Below are 7110 nucleotides of genomic sequence, written 5' to 3' on the forward strand. Positions count from 1 at the left end.
GCGGCTACCTTAGCGAGGTCAACTACTATCCCTTCCTTAGACACCACATGTCCTAGGAACTTGACTTCCTCTTTCTAGAAGTCGCACTTCTTGTACTGCGCGAACAATTGGTTCTTTTTCAGAGTATCCAAGACTGCTCGCAAGTGTTCCTTGTGCTCTTCCCGACTCTTAGAATATATCAGAATATCATCTATAAACACGATGACGAATTGGAACAGAAACGGCCGAAACACCCTGTTCATCAGGTCCATGAACACGGCCGGTGCGTTCATAAGGCCAAACGACATCACAAGAAACTCATAGTGTCCAAAGTTGGTCCTGAAGGCTGTCTTCTGCACGTCATCATCCCTAACACGCAACTGATGATACCCTGACTGCAGATCGATCTTCGAAAAATACTGCGCCCCTTTTAACAGATCGAACAGATCATCTATCCTAGGCAAAGGATACTTGTTCTTCACCGTTACTTGGTTCAACCTGCGATAATCAATACACAATCGCAGCGAATCATCCTTCTTCTTCACAAACAACACGAGCGCTCCCCAAGGAGACACGCTCAGTCGTATAAAGCCTTCATCCAACAGATCATTGATCTATTTTCTCAGTTTCTCCATCTCATATGGAGGCATGCGATATGTTAGTAATGAAATGAGTGTCACACCAAGTGTTAGATCATTGGTAAAATCGATCTCGTGCTAAGGTGGCAACCCAGGTATCTTCCTGATCACATCTTCAAAATCTCAGACTACGGGCATGGTTTCACATATTGGGCCATCAACATTCTTTAACAAGGAAGCGTAACAACGCAAGCGGCTGAGCAAACTGACCTGAATCGTAAAAGTAAAGGCCGTACCCTTAGGTGCATGATCTGTCACCACTCTGGTATCGCAATCGATCTCAGCCTTCATCTCGGTGAGTCAATCCATACCAAGGATAACATCATAATGCCATAATGGGGCTACAATCAAGTCGACAAGAATAATCCTGCCCCCTAAGTTTATCGAGCAATCCTTATACATCTTAGTAATGTCTGAAAAAGTCCCTATGGTGGCAAGAAGTCTCACTCCGTTCGTGGGACTAGTTTCTAACCCCAGTCGATTAACTACTGCACATGATACTATAGAGGTAGTGGACCCGGTGTCCACTAATAAGAAAATCGGTATACCTTGCACATTCGCTGTGACCTTGAAAGCCGATGGTGCCGTAACTGCCATCTCGGATGCCTCAGCTGACAGTGAGTGCACACGAACCTACTGTGAACGGTTCGGCTGTGATGCCCTAGGTCGCTAAGGTGGCCTGAAGCCAGGTGCAGGTGGCCGAAAGGATGGATGTGCTAGTGCTGATCGCAGAGGTGGGCCTATAATTGCTTGAGGAAGCGGGCGGTTGATCCTCTGAGGCGGTGAGAAGCCACTGTCCCTCATCCTAGTAAAACAATTCGCCTATGTGGCCTGACCTCTTGCAATAGGTACACCACACATCTGGTCGCCTCATCGGGGCCGGTGAAGCCATAAGCCTAGGCAGTAAATCTGTACGCGGCCTCTTACTGAGGAACGGTCTGCTCGGAAGGTCTGGTCTCGGCCTAGGAGCCATAAGTGCTCGCATACGAGACTGCCTGTCCCCATCCTGTTCCACTTGCATAGACAGGCTCACTAGCTCAGTATAGCCGGGTATGCTAGCGCAGCACATCTTCGAGCGGATCTCGGGTTGCAAACCCTCAGAAAATCACCGCATGCGCATCGGCTCATCGGCCAATATCAACGGAGCGTACCTACCCAGCTCCGTGAATCTGTTCTCATACTCCGCCACTGTCATCCCTCTCTGTCAGAGGTGAAGGAACTCACTCTCCTTCTCGTGACGATAAGTGAGGGGATAGTATTTCTCATGGAAGTGGGTCTCAAAGTCTGCCCACGTCCATACATATCCGACTGCAATGGTGCGGAGAATGCTATCCCACCATAAGCTGACCTCTTTCTCAAACATGAAGTGACTAGCTCAACCTACTCTCTCTCTCAGTGCAGTGCAGCGGCTTTAGCATCTCAGAGATGCAGTCAAGCCAATACTCGGCCTCGTGGGGTCGGTGAGTACCCGCAAAAGTAGGGGGCCGCAAGCGCTGGAATTGTTTGAACTGACCGCTAGCATCTGCATTCCCAGCAGGGGATGCAAATGGAGCAGGCGGAGCTGCACCCATGCTCTGAGCAAAGAAACCCCCAAGGGTGGCCAAGAGCTGCTGGTGTTGTAGCTGCTGCTGCTACATTAATAACATCATCTGCTCCAGCCTATCAGTAGGAGGAGCGGCCTGAGGCATGTGGGGCGTCGAGGTGGATGCATGGTTCTACTCAGGAATCGGTGGTGCAACTGGTGGTGTCGCAGGCGTCAACCCATTAGTGGGGCTAGTGGCCAGCTAAGAATCTAACATAGTGTAGTGAGTAGGGCCCAAACTGGGGTCCGTCTGGCTATCGTTTAGGGGAGGAGCCCCGTCAATCGAGTCGCCAGGAGTGTGGTGTGCCGTAGTCCGTGCGGCCTTAGGTGGAGTTCCCTATATTCAACATAGGGTGCAACCCAGGTCAGATGCAACATAGTCACAAACTCAAACACAGCATTCACACACAGTTTAAGGAAACTTCATGCATTTCATTTACCAAAATTGTCACAATACATGAGATGTAGTATTACATGGATCATGACAAAAGATGCATGTGAGCTAATATAAGAGGCTCCAAACACTTAAAACATGCTAACTACCCGACCCCAGAACTAAGCCCAACAAGGCTATACATAGCAATAAAGAAAGAAACACACAAGGCAACTAAAAGGAAGAATTTTTGTGCAGGACTAGTCGTCAGAATCTGGCGATGGTGGAGGCGCACTCTTGTCCTATACATAGCACAGGATGGACCTCAAGATGCAAGTCACCTTCTTGAATTTTCATTTCATGAAGGCCTCTGTCTCTTCAACCTTGGTTCGGATCTGCGCAATCTCCTGTCGCAGGGCAACTTGGCCCTCTTCCAGTTGAGCTAAGCGGGCTTCCCTAGCAGCTTGATCACCATCGCGGCTCTGTGCAGCAGGAGAGGAGCCCCCCTTAGTGTCTTGGGCCTCCTCTTCTTCCTCTCCCTGCTCTTCTTCTATCTCATCTCTGCCTTCCTCGTCACTCTCTTCCTCTTCACTCTCCGTTTCATCCTCACTCTCATTAAGTCGGGCTTGACGCTCTCGTGGCCCAATCTCCATGTTGTTGAGAGTAGTGTCGTTGAGGTAGTGAATTAGCACAGGAACTTCAGCGCCAAGTCTATAGGCGAACTCGCGTGCAAGCTTGCACATGAGTTGGCCGAATGTAAGTGAAATGGCCTTCCTAGTAGAGCGTGCGGTCAGAATTATCTGTCGTAATACATACGTAGGCACGCACAGCTTCTCTCCTTGCCTAGCCCGATACAGGAAGTCCACCATCAGGCGCGTGTACTCACTGCGGTTGCTCCTTCTGGGATAGACATTGTACATGAAAATCTGATGAAGCAGGCAAAAGTCGTCGGTCATATTGGTCGCTAAGAGGCTATTGTTTAGATTCCAGTGGGCCAATTGGCCACAAAGGAATCGCATACGACGATCTCTTTCACGCGCAGTCTTGAGGCTCTTCTCACTAGCATGGACCTCGCAAAGCGGCATTCTCATGACTCGGGCTATCAAGCTAGCATTAACTGTGAGTTCTCGCCTTCCCACAGGAAATTTGAACTGCAAAGGCTTCAGCGTAGGCTCTAGTATATACGCGTAGAAGGCTCGAACAGTGGTCGCATTCGCACAAGATTTACCCTCAAACACGGGACCCCACCGGCCCTCAACTGGGTGGTCCATAAACAGATGCTCCCTAAAGAGCTGCTCATCCACGTGGGCTTCAAAGAGAACCCTACGGCCTACATATCTTCCATGAGACAACTCTGCCAGTAGAGCCCTTTCAAGGGGGGCCTGGGGATCGAGGTCCCGCTTCGTTCTTATCTCATGATCGACACTTGTACTTGCGGTGGCACCTCTCGGTCTCCTTGCACGAGTAGGGCGACTAGGCCTGGCTTCATCCACAAGAGCTCTCTTCTTCCCCATGAGGGAAAGAAGCATGGAAATTGAGAAAATACCATCACAAGCTCGAAAAGAGACATGAAAGTGGAATGATATGGGGAAATAGAATGGGTTGTTGGACTTGGAGATATATGAGACACAAATGGAAGATTTGTGCACTCAAATCGAAGGAAATGAGAGAGATAAGAGGTGGGTTTTGATGAAAATAGTAGAGGAGTGTATGTCTTGAAGGAAAATGAGAAAATGAGAGAATGGAGGGGAGATTTGAGAGAGGAGGAAGGGTTTTTGGATAGAAAGGAAAACGTGGAGGGGTGGGAAATGAAGAGGGGAAGCAAATAAAATGGAAAAATCCATTTCAACTTGATTTGGTGGGCCACACAGCAGCCCACATATGTCAGCTCGCCCGGCCAGCACCGGCCCGACAGGCCCGGTCCGAGGAATCGGCGAGGCCTCACCGATCCAGCGATGCCATCGCCAGTCCTTGGAAACTTCGGCAAGGGCTCACCCTTTGGACAATAGCATCCCCTCCCCAGGATGCTAGAATGATGTGGGGTCCACTTTGGATCCCCGCGGATTGCACTGTTTGGCTCCCAACTTCGTTTCGAGTCGTTTCGGGTTTCAACTGGCACACATTCACGTATTTTTGGTTTGCTGAGTGTGGGAGCAATTAAATTTTCATCTAAACCCGTTGATTGATGGTTTAGAAGGGCGTTGGGATCATTTCACACGGTCAGGAAAGCCTACGGGGTCAATTTCTACGGTCGATTTTCAATTGATTTCAATCGATTTCGCCGTTCAGCGAAATTGAGGATCCTAAGTCTATTTCTACATTTTCTCATGCCCTCCTACATCAAAATGCATCAGCGTGCATCATGTGACTATAACCCAGGTCCATTTTAATCCAAATCATGCTCTGATACCATCTTGTAACGCCCTGAAAATCGGGGGTTGAGCATAGACTCAACTCTCGAGTTCCAACGCATCACTTATGCAACATAGATAATGATGATTAAATATTGTCCATATTAGTGCCTTAAACATGAATGAGATTATACCAAAACAATATATCATACTCTAGGGACAAATTAAATTATGCAAGCGGAAGACTGTGATATGTATATAAACTGTATAAGAGTAATAGCAAGCCCTCAGAGTATGATTGTCACTAGGTGAAATAATTACAAGTTTACTTCCAAAATGTATAAAATGAGAAAGTGTAATGTTCTTTATCCAAAACCCTATAGCCCCATCAGCGCAACTCCAGGTCTACATAGACCCGCTAGGGAGTTGCATATAAGAGAACTCCTCCCGTCATCATAAAAGTCTGGCTCCACTTCGCAAACATCGCCCTCATCTAAAACTAAAACAGGGTCTGGTTGGTGTTTAAAATACCGTCCCATAATGTAAGACCCATATCCTAGCTCGTACCATTCCGTAGGCTTCCGTAATCCTCCCGGTCAAATTTCGGTGACCCGCGATCTTTTATCGGCAGTTGCGCGTGACCCCGAGTCGTATCCCGTATTCCAGACTCAGCTTGACCTGAGACTTGTACTAGTGCGACCGCGCCATCGCCGCAGTTCTGACGCCACGTCTCGCGCGTCGAGGCGATACCCGGGCCAGGGGATATAGGCCTGTGTTCAGTTCGAGGAAAACACCGCGCGTTGCAAATCCTAAGAGAATCCATCACATCAAATGTCAAATACACTCCCATCACTCACCATCACTCACACTCATCTCCAAGTACAACCACCCTCCCCAAAAATTAACCTTTTCTTACAACAAGTACCTACTTACATCACTCACCATCCCACTCTCCCATCACTTCTCTCCCATCACCTCTCTCTCTCTCTCATTCTCTCTCTCACTTTCCCAAGCAATCCAAGCCCCAACGTCCAAGCTTCTCAAGCTTCCATGGAGAAGCTAGTGTGGCCCACCTTCCTATATCCTAATCCCACCCTTCAAGCCTCATCTCAACCGTTGGATCACATTCTTTGGAGCTATAGAATGTGTTGATGGAAGAATGAATAAGAGATCTTGAGGTGGGTGCTTCTATAGCCTAGATTTCATGCTTTTATGATGGGCCAAGTGAGGCCTACCGATTGATGGTATGGATCTCACTTTGGACCTTAAATGTGGCCGATGGCTCACCTTGATTATCATGATGATTCCATGATAGGGCCATTCTCCATGGACCCCATCATGATGTTTACTTTGTAGTTTGATAAGGGTCATCTAGACCTTTTATTTTGGTGGAGAAGGAATCTCCACCATTGCTTCTTGATTTGGTAGGCCCACGTGTATTGGGACCCACTTGATGAATGATTGAATGCAAGGGAGGGCCCATAGTGTCGGGGTCCCTCCATCACGCGTGTGTGTCTATCTCTCTCTCTTTTTCTTTCTTTTATGGTGTGAGATGATGTGGTTATGTGGCCCACCCTGATGAACCCCACCATGAAACATGTATTTGATCCAAGCTATTTATTGGTGGGGCCCACTTTATATATGTGTATGTTCGACACTACCTAGCCATGTGGTGGCCCACCTAAGCAAGGCCCACCTTAATGGTTTATTTGCACGCCTAAAAAGAGTCCAGCGTCTGGACGTTGAATGGAAATCACAAATATTAGCCTTGGCTCAAGGCTACTTGGGTGAGCCACTGGTATAGGCCCCACATGGATGTATGGACTCAATCCATGCCGTCCATCCTATTTACCAACTCATTTTAGGTGTTGAACCCAAAAATGAAGCAAATCTAATCATTTGGTGGGCCATAGCATAGAAGGTAGTGGCTGTACCGTTGAAATCCACTCTAAAGTTTTTGTACTCTGAAATATGCTCAATATTGGGCTCGTTTGGCTTGTCTTGAGCCTTGGCGACCAACGGTTGGATCAAATTCACTTGATGCGGGCCTCACATGTGAAAAACCATGGAAAAACTAAAATTTTCAAAAAATAAAAAATAAAATAAGTAGGCAGCACCTGCTGCCGCTAACAGCGCTGTAGGCACTGCTGCGCTAGGACGTCCCTGGCTGACCGTGGGACCCCAAAA

This window comes from Magnolia sinica, chromosome 18 (genome assembly GCF_029962835.1).
Source record: "Magnolia sinica isolate HGM2019 chromosome 18, MsV1, whole genome shotgun sequence".
Taxonomy (NCBI): Eukaryota; Viridiplantae; Streptophyta; class Magnoliopsida; order Magnoliales; family Magnoliaceae; genus Magnolia; species Magnolia sinica.